Below are 18,432 nucleotides of genomic sequence, written 5' to 3'. Positions count from 1 at the left end.
GTCACTAGTTACTGCAATCGTACATAGTTTATTATCATCCTGTTCTACGTAATCTATTATATCAGGAATATCGCTAGTATTTTCCTGGGTGAAAACTGAGAATAAGTAAGTATATAGAATTTCCCACATATCCTTATCACTGTCAGTGATCTGACCAGAGTTACTCTTAAGTGGGCCAATCTTGTCCCTAATCTTACTTCTGTATACCTGAAAGAACCCTTTTGGGTTAGTCTGAATCCCTTGCTACCTTAGCCTCATAATCTCTTTTTGCTTTTCTTATTCCTTTTTTTTATTTCTCTCCTTAATTGAATATGTTGATTTCTTAACTGCCCATCCCCTCTTTTGATACGCCTATATATGCCTCTCTTTTGACCAATGAGATGTTTTAATCTATTGTTCATCCATTTGGGATCATTTTTGTTAGATCTAATTTCCCTACTCGGAACAAAAGTAGTCTAGGCAGCTAGAACTATGCTCTGAAAAACGTCATATTGGCAACCAAGATCACCTACCTGACCCATAGTCAGGACATCCCAATTTAGCCCACCCAAGTAATTTTTCAGTCCCATGAAGTCGGCCAAGCGAAAATCTGGGACTGAGATTTGATTGCAGTTATCTGGGTAATTCCATGATATATTAAAACTAAGTGATTTGTGATCACTTTCCCCAAGCTCATCATTAACCTGAAGATTATTAATTAGTGAATCTTTGTTGGCAAGAACAAAGCCAAGTAGATTGTTTCCTCTAGTTGATTCTGTCACAACCTATTCTAAAAAGCAATCCTGAACCGTATCAAGAAAGTCACTAGACTCAAGATTTCCTGTCATATTGTTCCAATCAATTTGTCTATAGTTAAAATCTCCCATTATCACAACATTTTCATATCTAGATGCCTTATGAATTTCGTCCCATAACAGCTTATTGCACTCCCTACCAAGGTTTGGGGGCCTATAAATCACACCCAAAATTAATTTGTCACGACCCTCGAGAAACTGAAGCCAAACCGATTCTGTGTTCGATGTTTCTAATCTTATATCATGTCTGAGACAACAATTTAAATTTTCTCTGACATACATCGCCACACCACCATCCTTCCTGTTGACCCTATCAGTGTTTAGTAGTTTATAACCCTGTATGTTGCATTCAGAAGGCATTTCTCTATCTTTCAGGTTGAACCAGGTCTCTGTTATACCAATAATATCTATATTACCTACACTTGCAAGTAATTTTAGCTCATCTATCTTATTTCTTAGACTCCTACTATTTGTATAGTAAACCTTAAGGGAGCTAGTCACTCGTTGCCCTCTACTATCTTTCTTTGTTTGTTGATCAATTGATTTGCCATTACTAGCAATTTTATTTTGAATATTGTCTTTTAAACATATCCCTGAGGTATCCCGGTAATAACTGCTCTTTCTAACCCTAATGCTGCAGCCTGATTGTTTCCCAGAAACACCCATACCTCTATAATCTATCAGTTTAAATTCCTAGACAAGTCATCAATTACCCTCTCAATTGAATTGGCTAATGCAACCACTCCATCCCCAGAGAGATGAACCCCACCCCTTGCATACATATCACGTTTGCCAAAGAAAAGGTCCCAGTTATCAATGAATGGGATTGCAAGTTCCTTACAGTACCTGTCTAGCCAGCGATTTATACCAATTGCCCTAGATATCCATTCATTGCCCACTCCCTTTCTAGGCAAGGTGCTACATATGACTGGGATCCCTCCCTTAGACCTAACTACTTCTATGGCTGACCTGTACTTATCCAGCAGGAGCAGGAGCTTCGTGTACTTGTTTTATACAATTACAGAACGAAGCTCAAGCATGCTTGGTGTTATTGAGGGAGTCATAGAACAAACTAAGCCAACTACCAGTCTTATTATGACGTCATTGAACAAACATTTTCAATAACAGTCAATCTGCATCATGCGGCGTCACCGCCAACCAAACGCTGCGTTAAGGGGTACCAACAGCTAGCGTTATAATGCGATAACAATATCTTTAAGCTAAGTAAATAATGCAAATGATTTGAAATATTTGTAAAAATGGGCAAATTAGTGGCGACATTTGCATAAATGGCCAAACTGATTTTTCATGGCCACATAGTTAAAAAAAAAAAGGCAGATTTTCACAAAATTGACCATGAAATGGCCAGTTAACAAATTTGGCCACGAAATGGCCAATCTGGCAACCTGGTATGACTGCGTGTCATTTCATTGCATTTTCATGCTTTTGCATTTTATTAGAATGACCTGTTCAAGATAGTAACAATATTCAGTGTTATATTACTCTGGGAAAATGTACCAACTCCGTTCATTAACATAATTCCATACATTATTAAGGTAATCTCTTTTTTTATAGATAGTATACCTTAGTAAAAAGAATTCTTTCTGCAATATCGTTTCTATTATTTTAAATAAGTGTCCCGAAAATAAAGTTGGCTCAGCCATGGAAGAAATGCTCCAAAAAATTCCTAAATTAAATAGTCTTACAGTAAAGGTTAGTGAGTAATAATGCCGCAGTCAGAGTATGTCATATACATTCCACTAGTCATGAATTTTAAATAAAATATAAAAAAAAACTAGTCATGAGTCACATTTGCAGTGCTCAAAATATCTTTCAAAAGAATGTAATTTCGCCATGTAACAATAGATCTCCTGATTCAAGATTTGTTTAAGGAATATCAATATTTGTTTTGCTTATAACACTTATAGATCATGTATAAATTTTCATGATATAATTCGGTATCATTATATCGATACGATTAGCGCTTAGTTTTGATAATAATAATAATAATAATAATAATAATAATAATAATAATAATAATAATAATAATAATAATAAATCGATACGAAATATACATGATGAAGTAGATATTAGACCATCTGATTTATCACAAATAATAACCATATTTGCTCTTAAATTTATTTGGCCTTAGATTTTGCAATAACGTAGTAGAGAGAGACGATGCGCAGTTAATGACAACGGATCCTTAGGCGGAACATCGACAGTCGTCGTATCCTCTCACAAAACCTTCGAAATCACCAAAACTTCCAAGGCCTCTAGAACCTCCAAAGATCAGCTTCAAGCTCAGCAGCAGCCTAAGCAACAGGTTCAGCACTCCGCTTTTTCCGATAGCCTCCAAATCGTCCCCTAAAACCTCCAGAAACATTCCAGGTAACTAGGGGGCTCAACATCTAGGAAAGGTGCAGCACTTGCGACAGCCATGCAGAAGGCGGCCACAACAGCAACAATGACCAGCTGGATGGATATAAATATTTATTTTTCTCGTTATTATGTTTAATATTTTTTATATGCTACGTCCTCGGCAGTTTTATAAACGTTTCCTAGTTATTTATTGTTATTTAGATTAGTTATTATTCGTATTTAACAGAAAAAGGTATATCTCGATTATTTGTTATGATTAAATGAGTTTTCTTTTGCAGTAAGCCAGTGAAAAGCAGATGCAGTTTCTATACAGACACGAAATTAAAGTACATAGGCTTTAAATTTATAGCTCGCCCACCAGTATAAAGCTGACCACATGATCTGTAACATGTCATTGATCCGAAGTTATTATTTATCTAATAATATTAATTAAAAGATACTGAAGTTTCACTGCTGATATGTTCTCAATATAGCATTCAGGCAATAAGAAAGTGACAGATATAAGCATCATAACATAAAACAATAAAAATTAACAGAAAAGTGGTGTGCAAAAGGGAGTAAAATAAGACAGACAGTATAACTTACCAGGATGTTCCTGAGTCAGGAGGTTCCGTCCGATGATGTTGAAAAGTTTGGTTGGTTAATGGGGGTTTAAAGCCTTACGAGTGCACTAGGAGCATTAAGACTTTATATGTCCTCTTCACTACCAGACAATAATACTTTAAGCCCTTAGATAGGGACTAAGTAAACGCACGTCATATATACGGTGTATATATCTTATGTGAGGAAACTGGAGGCAGCGCTTACTTTCATACAAACCACGGAATGGGTGGGGTTTGAACCCATGATGAGTGGGTCGTGTGAAACCCTCTGTCACTGTGTCACTGTTCACGTTTTTTTCAAGCTCATTGACAGCGTTAATAGTTTTCATTTGTAAGCCAAAGAATGTTTTTCTTTTCATAGTGTTTTTATTCCTAGTATTTTGTTTAATATATATGTTAATGATATCAATTAAAAACCATTTGTTTAAAAATATATATTGTTTTAAAGTGAAAATAATAATAAAATTGTTCCTACATAAACTCACTCATCCTGTTTTTATATAACTTCCCGTCTGTCTGTCTCTTCTAAACTTTATGTAATCAACTAAATGTTATCTACTAACCAAAAACTTCCCTCGTAACCAAGTAAACTTCTTTCATCTTTGGTAAATGCTCCACTTTCAGTATTACAAAGATGCCTTATTCAACTCCTGAAGCTTCGCCATGGAGATTTAATTTTCATTTGCAGTTATGTAGAGCAATATTGGTTGAGATCCAAATCTTTAGTTTCACCATTCACAGCTCCAGTAATGCCAAAGCAGTTTCATGACTGACAAAAAAAATTAGAACATGTGGCCACTAGTTACACGTCTCACTACCTGATGCTTCTCTCCTGGTAAACCAAGATCTCACAGATTATGGCTTAACAGATAACATTCTTATCCTTACTATATGAATCTCTGCTATTCTTTTATGAAGTTAAACTGTTGCTAACATACAGTTTTACTCCTGTTAATGTATGTCTGATTATCGAATTTATTCACAGTATGCTGATTACTTGAATTTTTACCTAGTAATTACCAAAAGGAAGAATACTGTTTATCTAGAACTTTATGAAACTCTAATTAGCTCTAATGTACCATGGAAATCTTCACGTCAGTTAAACCTGCTGGATGTATCGATAATTTTGCCTGAATGTGCAGTAAATTTGGCTGGATGTGCAGATAGTCCGGCTGGTTGTGCAGAATTAAACATTTTTCTCAGAAATAGGAGCCAAATGAGATCTCTTTAGCCTTTTGGTTCCTGAGAAACATGAACGTGAGTAAGTCAAGGCTTGGATCACAGGTGAAGGTACAACAAACTGTAAATTAACAATAAATACTTCATTTAAATTGCGTTTTTCCCATTATTCTGAGCCATATTTGCCTTAACCCATCAAACTTCAAGCTTCTGCCGTGACATCATGCCTCTTTATTTTCTGTATGCCTGTTAATATTATTTTATCATAACTGTTGATTCAAAAAGAGGCATAGTAACTGATGAAAGAAATACACTAGTTCTCCCTCAAATAAATAACTCTCATTAAGAATAAAAAGGCACAATACCGTGACAGGAACAATATACAGATAATCTGCACATAGGAGAATAAAAATTATGACGACGTTTCGGTCCGATTAGGTGCGTTAATAGACAAATTAATGGTGTAAGTCGGACAGAAACGTAGTCATAAGTTTCATTATCTTATGTGTAGGTTATTTGTGTACTGTGTAACTATCACTACTTGCTTGCAAATCACTTCGTAACATATCTGACCAGGCTTACTCCTTCCTAATCATATGGGCTCAACATACCGTAACTCTTCTTGTATCTGTGTATGGAGTGTGCCTCTACCACCTCTGTATCCAGGTCATTCCACTGTAATCACCTATTTGTGGTTGCAGCGGTCGAGTAACAGCCGAAGAGTTATTTCATTATATCTCTGTAGCTCATGTTTTATCTATATCAATAGCCGCCATATCCTCGTCCAAAGCTTTCGAAACCTCCAGAGCCTCCAAGACCTCCGGAGCCTCCAAGACCTTCGGAACCTCCAAGACTTCTGAAGCCCCAAGACCTCCGAATCCTCCCAAGTAACCGCGAACAGTTTCATGCGGATAAGCAGCCTGGGTGACAGGCTCAGCGAGCCTCTCCTTGATAACATTAGCTTCTATATTCTCTAACACCACCAACACCTCAGAATCCTCCAAACCTTCTATGACCTGCAAAGTTTCCCGAGCCTCAGATACCTCCCAAGTAACCAGTTTCGGCATCTGGGGAAGGTACAGAGACTGGCAGCTGAATAGAAGACAGTCACAACGGCTACAATGATCTGGTGAGTAATCAAAAATATCAGATTTTTCGTGATTAGTCTTATTAACATTTTATGTGCTAGGTCCTCAGCAAGTACAAGTTGTTTCCCATTCAAAGCAGAGTCCGTTATTTTGTCGAGTGTTAAGCTGCTTTCGTTGTTTAAAGAGTAAGTTTTATCTGAAGTAATTTTTATGTTTAAAGGTGTTTTATACGTTAAACCATTGAAAGACAGATACAGTGAACCACGGAATGAGACCCAGGTCTATATAAAAACGGCTTATAAGGTAAATGTTGTCCCACCAGCTACGCTGATATCGCAATATAACAAAGATAATTAAAACACATAGAGTCTCGTAGAATTATGCTCTAAAGATAACATTTTATATATCAGTCAATAGCAAGTTATATCCATGAACACCTTAGCATGAGATATCAATAACCAAAATTATCAAGAATAAGAAACAACTGGCAAAGACTGTATACAATCCTCGGACTGTTGGTCAAGTGGTTAGAGCGATGCGCACGTTGTTCTGTTCTCACGGAGCTGGACATGGTGACGCAGGATCAAATCCCGGCTAGCTATAGTTCAGTTAATGATTCAAAATCACTTGTCTCATGATTATATATATATATATATATACAGACAGACGTGTGTGTGGAGATTCATGGCTCAGGAAAATCTGTGTCGACTGAGAAGCTGGAAGCAGATCTTATTCGATACTTTTAGGAACATTGACAACTTTACTGGCTCTCATGCATGAGCCTCAGAATGATAATTGGTTAACTGAGCTTTAAGACTTTTGATACAAGCGATGTCATTAACCTACATGTCATTTGTCCACCAGCACTCAAGAATACGTTAACTTTAAATATAGGGGTAATGGGATTTAACTAAACTGTAAACATGTGGATAAGACACACAATGTGCAGTTAATGGCATTCAATGAGATGTTTCGTCCGCCAGGGACTTCATCAATACTTGTCGGTATATTTGTTTATATAGTGAAATATATATCCCCCCACGTGTATATGTTCTCATTGTGTATGAATGGAGAGATATACTAATCAGAATATATACAAAATATGGATAGTAGTCATTTTTAATTGTTTTTTTGAACATCAATATGACTTCCAATAGAGAAAAAAATAGACACAAACGCACTATAATGCGATACTTTATTGACAACGTTTCGCCCACACAGTGGGCTTTGTCAAGTCACAAACAGACTGTGATTTGATAAAGTCCACTGTGTGGGCGAAACGTAGGCAATAAAGGATCGCATTATACTGCATTTATGTCTATTTTTCCATCGTGTCGACATTTTATACCATTTATCTCCATCCAACAAAAGTATTAATTTAAAAGAGATTTTATGTTGCGAGGTGAAAATAACAGTAGTAAAAGTCAGTGTCTCTCTCTCATTCCTAAACTTTTATAATAACCAACTAAATGTTATCTGTTTACTTTCAAAATTTGTATCATAACTACACTTTTGATGTCCTTAAGAAGAACTAAATCTTTACTCAGGAGATTTAATTTTTGCTCTGATCTCTTCTTTCACAGCTCCACTGCTGTCGGCACAGTTTCACGACTAAAAACGCAGTTTACAATACTCTCCTGCTTAAAGCTACACCTCTCTCTGTCTCATACGTCATCCCAAGCTATTTCAAGCTTCTTTTTTATTTTTTTTACCAGTGACCACCTTAAGCTCATCGCCATAACTTACAGACTACGGAAAAGCAGACAATATTTACATCCTTGCCATCTATATCTCCAGTAATTTCTTTCTAAAATTACACTGTTGTTTATCCTCAGTTTTATTGTTGTGTGCAATATATACTTAAGATAATCTAAACGGGTTTATTGAATATATAACTTTATATTGTATATTGTTCACCGAAAATCTGCTTATGATTTCCACAATTTTTCTCTGCTCCGATGTACCAAGGACATCTTCATGTCAGTCCAGCTGAGTCTGCATTGCTACAACAGTTTTCTCCGTGTTGGAAATAATATCAGAAGAAATCCTTAGCCTCTTGGTTTCTGGTCGAGCAGGTTATGAACGTGAGCAAGTCAAGGCTTGGATCACGGTTGAAGGTACATACAATATAATGTAAAATAATGATTTTTTTTTTCGTTTCCGGTTCAAAGTTACGTTTTTTCCCTTATCTCTCCACCATATATCCCTTGCCATAATGAATTCAATACATTAGCGATGACGTTACGCATTTTTATCTATTTTCTGTATGCATATTAGGATTACTGTATCATAAATGTTTTATTTTTTACAATGCACTATGCATGTAGTTAATGATGGCAGAGTACAGAGGTATGGTAGTTATTGGAAATAAATCACTTGTGCTACAGAAAATTTACAATTGTCATTACTTGCTTGTATCACAGTACTTACCTTTTTCATTCATTCATTATCTAACCTCACCTACAATACTCACATACATCTTTATTATTATTATTATTATTATTATTATTATTATTATTATTATTATTATTATTATTATTATTATTATTATTATTATTATTATTATTATTATTATTATGTTAGTGTTGTTGCATGTATATATTATTGTTTATATTATTATTACCTATTGTTTAACAGTCTGCACTATAATAATTAGGAGTATATTCAGATAATGCTCTTTACTCACTGAGTATACTTCACTTATCTGTCGTTGCAGGAGTCGATAATTGGTTTCCGATACCACTTTTTAAGATATATGACCAGGTTTACTCTTCCTTAGCCCCATGGGCTCCACATACCGTAACTCTTCTTGTATGTTTGTATGGAGTGTTTCTACCACTTCTGTATCCAGGTCATTCCACTTTGTGATAATCCTAATGCCAAAGATTTCATTATATCTCTGTGGCTCGATTTTTCTTTATCTACTAAATGCTCTGATTTTCCTGTTTTCTGCCTCTAGATCAGCTTTTTTCTAAACTGCTCTATCAAGTTCTTTTACTGTTACATGTCATTAACATTTCCCCTATAGTCTTTCTGTTTTCTAATGTATCCTAGTTCATTTATTTATGCTACTAAAAGTATATTCGTGTTAGCTCGATGACTAATTTTCTGTAAGGTTTTGCATTGTCTTTTCTTGGCATACGCTATTATGCATAAATCTTATACTGGTGATGCAAGCTCTTTAAGGTAGGACTAAAAGTATTTGGAACAAAAACACATGATTAACGCTGGGTTTTATTTTTGTAATTTTATGTCTACTAAACATAGCTTCGCCATTGAAAATATTTAGTGTATATGGACCTCTCCCCATGTTCGGTACTGTGCTCACCAACAGGTCTTTTTTTTAACCCAGGTTCTCAGCCTCTGCCCTTCGAATCAGTTTAAGGTCTTTCCCCTTCTCTTATTTTCATTACTCTGTATTTTGGGGTTCAGTTTAGGTTGCTATTTAACGGACAACTCCTACGGGTTTACTAGGTTTCAACGGATTTTTTTATTGTCTCTAAATTCGGAACTGCAAAAAGGAGCATGCATGACATTTTCTTTTTTATCATCTACATACACCAGAAATAGTACCAGTGCTCGTGCTAATTTTTATTGAGTCTGGCCTGCTGTACTTTCATCTTCTGATATCTTTCATTAAACAATCGCTATTTTTTTTCTTTCCCCATCAGGTAGTCTTTAATTTACTTTAATGTTTATGTTACTTTCTTGCTATACTTTTTTTTGGAGCCGTTGTGTTACTATTCAAGAATTTCGAGTTTACGTATCCTTTTATTTCTTGGTTTATTTCTGTTTCTCTTTCATGGAATTACAATAGTTGTTTATGAAGTCGCTCCTTTTCAGTGGTCAGTCACCCTCCTGATTATTTTCTCTATTATCTTAATTTTTAAAGGGGTGGACTGGTAAGCCAGTGGAAGGCATCGGTAAAATGACCAAAAGCTTCAGGAAACATTTGTCCTGTTTCCTGACGAATCCTACCTAACCTAACATTATTTAATATGACTGTCAATGATGATTACGCTAAGGATCACACTTTTTGCTCCTGGCAAGTAAGTATTATTTTCCAACTCCTTTTATTGCAAAACAATAGAAAATGACTATTATTCCTTTTAAATTTTGCTGTTGTGGCTTACAGGATGAATTTTTGACAAAAAATGGCTAAATTTCAATATTTTTTGCTAGTTTTGGATGTAAAACGAAAACATATAATAAAATAAATAAAATTTACATAAATAAAATAAAAATTAAACAAATTTTATTTTAGAGTTTCTGAAACATATTTACAAAGTTAAAAAATGAGCAGTTTTTCTAGATAAGCAAGCATGCAACAAACCGCTTTCCCGTTTAAGCCCCCAAATGTAGTCTCCCATCATGTCTTCATTATAAGATCCCTAATATCTGTGTTCAAAATCCATTATATCTTGGTGGAAGCGCTCCCCTTGCTCCTCTGAGTATGCTCCCATATTCTCCTCAAAATTGTCGAGATGAGCATCAAGGATATGGACCTTATGGAACATCCTACAGCTCATCTGACCATAGCTTTTTACCAAGGTTTCAACAAGTTCCACATAATTGTCAGCCTTGTTGTTGTTCCTTTTCATTCTCTGTGAGCTTCTTTGGAAATTCTGAGCATTGTGTGCTTTCCTGATAGCATGAGAAAGAAATCTTGCAGATACCTGAAGGCTGCAGACTCTTTGTCAAGAGCTGTAGCAAACTGTTTCATTGTCTTTAGTTTAATGTGTAATGGAGGGAACAGAAACTTATTAGGATCCACCAATGGTTTATTTTTGATATTATGCCTTCCTACTGAGAACTCAGTCTTTTGAGGCCAGTGCTTTCTCTGGTAATGTGCTGCTCTATCTCTACTATCCCAATGACAGAGATAACAGGAAAACTTGGTATAACCTCCTTGGAATCCCATCAAAAATGCTAGCAATTTCAAGTATCCAACAACTTCCAAGCCATACTTATCATAGTTCAAAGTTTCTAGTAGATGTTTGACACTATTGTAGTCCTTCTTAAGATGCACTGAATGAGCAAAGGGAAGAGATGGATACTTGTTCTCATTGTGCAGAAGTACAGCTTTTAGGCTTCTGGAAGAGCAGTCAATGTAGAGTCTCCTCTCATTTGGATTGCATGCAATTCCAATTGCATTAAACAGGCCTGATACATCGTTAGAGTAGCACAACAGGTATTCATTAGTGAAGAAGCTTGAGAAATGTTGGTGACATTTTCTTTGGCTTGTCAAGTGCACACTTTCATCCGCCAAGTTCCACTCCTCGAGCCTTGAAATCAAAAGCTCAGCATTTGACTTTGTCAAAGCAAGATTTCTGATAAGGTCATTGAGCTCTATTTGGTTTGGGTAGTAAGGATTCTTCCCAACAGCTGCATCTGTGTCTTGTTCACTGTGCTCTTCATTTTCTGATTTGCTGCTTGCTTCTTCTGATGGCTGACTTCTTTCTGGAGGTGTAGGTACAGGAGGATCAGCACTGTGTGGTACTGATGCATTAGAAGAGAGAAGATCTAGATAAGAAATAGCAGGTGCATTTTTCTCAGTTCGGCGTTTTGAAGATCCACCAGGCAGAAGTAGCAGTTGGTTGAGTGATCAGCTGGCTCACGCTATATTCTAGGAACAGCAAACTTTAATGCTGTTACATACATTTCATTTAAAAAATGTTCCTAATCAAAATTTTACTCTTCATATAACTAATGACTTATTTACCTTCCAATGTTTTCTTACAATGTTCACAAACAACTTGAGATACTTAGGTCTTGTCTTGGTCCCCAATTGGCATACCAAAATATGCTTTGTAAGCTTCACACATTTTTTTAGATGCTGTTACAGAGAACTTCTTTGGTCTTGTCTAAATGAACTGACCACATAAGTAGCAGAATGCATCTGGAGAATGATTGCAGCCTCTTGATTCCATATCACTTCTTCTCAGGTAGCCAGAGCTGAACTGAATGCTGGTTTGTGAGCCCCTGTTTTTATAACTGCCAAGCAAAGCCTAAGAAAATTATAGTTTTACATCAGTCTTTCTTGAAAGTGTTAGAGATCAAAATTGCTTTTTTAAATTTTGTTAAGTTATAAAGCATTGGGAAATGATGATTATTTCCCAGGAATACGACAAAAGTGAAATTTTGTTACATAGTGTTAACTATAGTTCAGTCTTACGTGTCTGTCATGTTCCCCTATTTCTAAAAGGGGTCAAACAGCGCTGAAATATTTGAAAAGTCTGTTTCTTGTTGTTAAATATACAATTTAGGCGATAATTTTTAAATAAAACACTTTAACTTTTTTGAGGCAACTTTCCTTCACTTTTATATTAATATGTTGAAGAAATGCAGTTGTAAATACCTACAATAATATATAAATGCTGCTCGTCGGGTAGTACGCCAAACAGGGATGAGAATGAAATTAGCCTGAATGCTCCCACACCTCCGTATGTCCTCGGGCCAAGGTAAAACACATAGCTCTGTGCTGTGTGCTTTGTTCTTTGTAGGACTGGGTGGTCCTGTGGGTTAAGGCGTCATGTGGTTCTCGATCACAGTGGCGGGCCAGTACGACATGGGTTAGGTCCTTGGCTAGCGCAGTGTTGTTATTGTTCAATACCACTCATTCGTGGTATATATATATATATATATATATATATATATATATATATATATATATATATATATATATATATATATATATACCACGAACGAGTGGTATTTGATCAATAACCACACTACGACTAGCCGAGGGCTCGAACCCATATCGTTTTGTCCAGCCTCATTAGGGACAAGATTGGCCCACTTAAGAGTAACTCTGGTCACATCACTGACAGTGATAAGGATATGTGTGAAATTCTCAATACCTGCTTCCTCTCAGTTTTCACCCAGGAAAATACTAGCGATATTAATGAAATAATAGATTATGTAGAACAGGATGATAATAATCTATGTACAATTGCGGTAACTAGTGACATGGTCCTCAGACAAATAGAGAAACTAAAACCTAACAAATCCCCAGGCCCTGATGAACTGTTTGCAAGGGTGTTAAAGGAATGTAAAGAGAAACTTAGCATACCTTTGACTAATCTTTTTAACATATCACTACAAACTGGCATAGTGCCTGATAAATGGAAAATGGCAAATGTAATACCTATTTACAAGGCAGGTGACAGATCCTTGGCTTCGAACTATAGACCAATAAGCCTTACCTCCATAGTGGGAAAATTTATGGAATCAATAATTGCCGAATCAATTCGTAGCCATCTTGATAGGCACAGACTGATTAATAAATCTCAACACGGTTTTACAAAGGGGCGTTCCTGTCTTACGAATTTACTAACTTTTTTCACTAAGGTGTTTGAGGAGGTAGATCATGGTAATGAATATGATATTGTGTATATGGACTTCAGTAAGGCTTTCGATAGAGTTCCACACCAGAGGCTATTGAGGAAACTTAAGGCACACGGAATAGGAGGAGAAATTTTTTCCTGGGTAGAGGCATGGCTGACAAATAGACAGCAGAGAGTTTGCATAAATGGAGAGAAATCAGAATGGGGGCACGTCACAAGCGGTGTTCCTCAGGGGTCAGTGTTGGGCTCGTTGTTGTTCACAATTTACATAAACGACATAGATGAGGGAATAAATAGCAACAAAAGCAAATTTGCTGATGACACCAAAATAGGCCGTCCAATTCATTCTAATGAGGACACTAGAGCACTCCAGGATGATTTGAATAGACTGATGCAATGGTCGGAGAAGTGGCAGATGCAGTTTAATATTGACAAATGCAAAGTTCTAAATGTTGGACAGTTAAATAACCATGCCACAAATAAACTAAATAATGTAGATCTTAATACTACTGATTGCGAAAAGGATTTAGGAGTTCTGGTTAGCAGTAATCTAAAACCAAGACAACAGTGCATTAGTGTTCGCAATAAAGCTAACAGAATTCTTGGCTTCATATCTAGAAGTATAAATAATAGAAGTCCTCAGGTTATTCTTCAACTCTATATATCCTTGGTTAGGCCTCATTTAGACTATGCTGCTCAGTTCTGGTCACCGTATTACAGAATGGATATAAATGCTCTGGAAAACGTACAGAGGAGGACGACAAAGATGATCCATGTATCAGAAATCTTCCCTATGAGGATAGATAGACTGAGGGCCCTGAAAGGCGTTGAATTAGGGGGATATGATTGAGGTGTATAAATGGAAAACATTAATTAATAAAGGGGATGTAAATAGCGTGCTAAAAATATCTAACATAGACAGGACTCGCAGCAATGGCTTTAAATTGGAAGAATTCAGATTCAGGAAGGATATAGGAAAGCACTGGTTTGGTAATAGAGTTGTGGATGAGTGGAACAAACTCCCAAGTACCATCATAGATACTAAGACGTTGTGTAGTTTTAAAAATAGGTTGGATAAATACATGAGTGGGTGTGGGTGAATGTAAGTTGGACCTGACTCGCTTGTGCTACTAGGTCGGATGCACTGCTCCTCCCTTAAGTGACGTGTCTGACCTCACTAGGCCAAGGCATTGGCTTAAGCCGGTGGGAGAATTGGAGCTGCCTCGCATAGGCCAGTAGGCCTGTTGCAGTGTTCCTTCTTTCTTTCTTATGTTCTGACTACTCTATGACTGAAGAAATACTTCCTAACATCCCTTTGAGTCATCTGGGTCTTCAACTTTCAATTGTGACCCCTTGTTTCTGTGTCCCCTCTTTGGAACAGCCTGTCTCTGTCCACCTTGTCTATTCCACCCAGTATTTTGTATGTCGTTATCACATCTCCCCTAACCCTCCTGTCCCCCAGTGTCGTCAGGCCGATTTCCCTTAACCTTTCTTCGTAGGACATTCCCCTTGGCTCTGGACCTAACCTTGTCGCAAACCTTTGCATTTTCTCTAATTTCTTGATGTGCTTGATCAAGTGTAGGTTCCAAACAGGTGTTGCATGCTCCAGTATGGGCCTGATTCCTTACTAATGTATCGGAACGCTATTCTCAGGTTTGCCAGGCACCCATATGCTGCAGCAGTTATCTGTTTGATGTGTGCTTCCGGAGACGTGCTCGGTGTTATACTCACCAAAAGATCTTTCTCCTTGAACGAGGTTTGCAGTCTTTGGCCACTTAGCCTATACTCTGTCTGCGGTCTTCTTTGTCCTTCTCCGATCTTCATGACTTTGCATTTGGCAGGGTTTAATTCAAGAAGCCAGTTGCTGGACCACGTTTCCAGACTGTCCAGGTCTCTTTGAAGTCCTGCCTGATCCTCATCTGATTGAATTCTCCTCATTAACTTCACATCATCTGCGAAAAGGGACACCTCTGAGTCTATCCCTTCCATCATGTCATTAACATATACCAAAAATAACACTGGTCCTAGGGCCGACCCCTGTGCGACCCCGCTCGTCACAGGTGCCCACTGTGATACCTCATCCTGTACCATGACTCGTTGTTGCCTCCCTGTCAGGTATTCTCTGATCCATTACAGTGCCCTTCCTGTTATATGCGCCTGATCCTCTAGTTTCTGCACTTATCTCTTGTGAGGAACTGTGTCGAAGGCCTTCTTGCAGTCCAATAAAATGCAATCAACCCACCCTTCTCTCTCGTTTCTTACTTCTGTAACTTTGTCATAAAACTCCAGAAGGTTTGTGACAGAGGATTTGCCTTCCATGAATCCGTACTGGTTATCATTTATAATCTTGTTCCATTCCAGGTGCTCCACCACTCTCCTGATAATCTTCTCCATGACTTTGCATACTATACACGTCAGTGACACTGGTCTGTAATTTAGTGCCTCTTTCCTGTCTCCTTTTTCAAAAATGGGAACTATATTTGCGGTCTTCCATACCTCAGGTAGTTGCCCAGTTTCAAGGGATGTGTTGAAAATTATGGTTAATGGCACACACAGTATATCTGCTCCCTCCCTGAGGTCCCACGGGGAGATGTTGTCTGGTCCCATTGCCTTTGAGGTATCAAGGTCACTTAGCAGCTTCTTCACCTCCTCCTCAGTTGTGTGCATGTCATCCAGCACTTGGTGTATTCCCTGTTGGTGTCCCCCTCTGTCTTGTCTTCCCAGAGTCCTTCCTGTCTCCACTGTGAATACTTTCTTAAATCTCCTGTTGAGCTCCTAGCATACCTCTTGAACGTTTCTTGTGAGTTCCCCACCTTCTTTCCTCAGCCTGATCACCTGGTCTTTGACTGTTGTCTTTCTCCTAATGTGGCTAAACAGCAGTTTCGGGTCAGACTTGACTTTCGATGTTATGTCATTTTCGTACTGTCGCTGGGCCTCCCTCCTTATCTGTGCATATTCGTTTCTGGCTCTTCGACTGATCTTGTTTTCCTGGGTCCTTTGCCTTCTGTACCTCTTCCATTCTCTAATGCACTTAGTTTTTGCCTCCCTGCATCTTCTGGTAAAAAGACTCGCTTTGGTCTTCCCGTTGTTTCTGTTGCCCTTGGGAACAAACCTTTCCTCTGCCTCCTTGCATTTTGTTGTAACATATTCCATCATTTCATTTACTGACTTTCCTACCATTTCTCTGTCCCACTGAACCTCCCGCAGGAAGTTCCTCATACATGTGTAGTCCCCCCTTTTATAGTTTGGCTTTTCCCATTCGACTCCTGTTACCCTCTCCACTTGTAACTCTACTATGTAATGAAAACTCAGGACTACGTGGTCACAAGCTCCGAGGGGCCTCTCATAAGTGATGTCATCAATGTCTGAACTACTCAGGGTGAACACAAGGTCCATTCTTGCTGGTTCATCCTCCCCTCTCTCTCTGGTAGTGTCCCTGATGCGTTGATGCATGAGATTTTCCAGTACCACATCCATCATCTTGGCTATCCATGTTTCTCCATGTGTGTGTGTGTGTCTGTGTGTGTGTGTGTGTTAAATCTTTTAAGAGCTTTTGTCAGAACAGATAATTTCTCATTGTATGGAAGAACTAAGACAGTCTTGATCTGAGGTTTAATATTATGTTCCATTTTATGATAAGTTTTTCTAACTGCCAGCAAAGCTGATTCCACAAACTCTTCAGGGTATTGCAATCAGGTGGCTGTATCAGATATTTTCCTAATTTCTTTTTCGCGAAACTCATGGCACATTACTGATCTGATTAAGTTGTGTCTAGTTGACTGCAAGTTTTATTCTGAAGGGAAATGCTGCGCTCAAAGGTAGGGATTGGTTATAGGAATTCTATTGTCTCCCCTTTTGAGCAATCAGTATATGAAGCTTTTCCAGGCTACGATGTTGAAAATCATCCTGCCTTGTAAAGCTAAATTGTTCAGATATGCGAGTGGCATCTTGGACTAATTTTTACCAAGACTTATTTCTCTGGTCTCGTCTATTAAATTCACCATGGAGAAGGACGTGGAATCTGAACTTACATAGATATTTTCCTAAACCGGGATGGTAGAAAAATTAAATTTACAGTATACATACACTAATGTGTGCTCAAACATTCACTGCAGTTATAACCATGATGTCACGTAGCTGAACCTATAGCGCAATCAGCTCATACACTAAAGTCCGTGGATCAAATACCCGGTACGGTTGGAAACCATTAGTATGTTCCCATAAGACACCTGTCGTCTCTGTTCACCCATCAGTAAAATGGGTACCTGGGAGTTAGTCGACTGGTGTGGGTAGCATCCTGGGATGAAATATGCATAATGTGTCCGAAGTGTTATGCAAAAAATGTCGCTTTCTGTGTAGTTCTATGTCACTGATGTTAACTATTCCTTGTACATATACTTGTAGATATAAAGATGTTATTATTGTGACACAACAGTGAAAATGAATATCATAATCCTCATTATGTTTCCAAGAGCTTAATGAGTGTGCAGCCCAGAGTTCCTCGAAGAAAAAATGAGAAAAGATATTTAATTCTTCCTTTAATTGTTTTACATGATGGTAGGATTGGTTAATATTTTTCTTGTCTTACAATTATTGAAGACTTCAGCTACGTATTACCACTTCTACTTACACGAAAGTCACACTACACATGCATATACAGGCATATAGTTACACCCCCCTCCTGGGGTTTCTTGCATTTTGTTACTACTTCCTGTTCTTGTTCATTTCCTCTTATGTCTTTGGAGAAGTGGAACATAATTCTTCCTCTGTAAGCAATGCGTGTCGCAAAAAGCAACTAAAATGCCCGGAACAATGACTCGTAACCCTTTCTACTGTATACACTACTCAAGTTAAAATGAGAAACATTCCTTTTGCTTTTTGGGTAACACTGCTTCCGTGGGATGTGGCCGGTTGGTTAGAAAAAAGAGAAGAATATTTGATTCATGTATTTTTAATAGTTGCATTTCCAGTTTGACAAAATAAAAAAAAAAAGTAATTTCAGTTTAGAGAATCTAAGGTTCAGCCATAGAGTGGATATCCT

This window comes from Cherax quadricarinatus, chromosome 79, assembly GCF_038502225.1.
Source record: "Cherax quadricarinatus isolate ZL_2023a chromosome 79, ASM3850222v1, whole genome shotgun sequence".
Taxonomy (NCBI): domain Eukaryota; kingdom Metazoa; phylum Arthropoda; class Malacostraca; order Decapoda; family Parastacidae; genus Cherax; species Cherax quadricarinatus.
The sequence above is the reverse complement of the archived record's forward strand: the minus strand, read 5'-3'. Positions refer to the sequence as shown.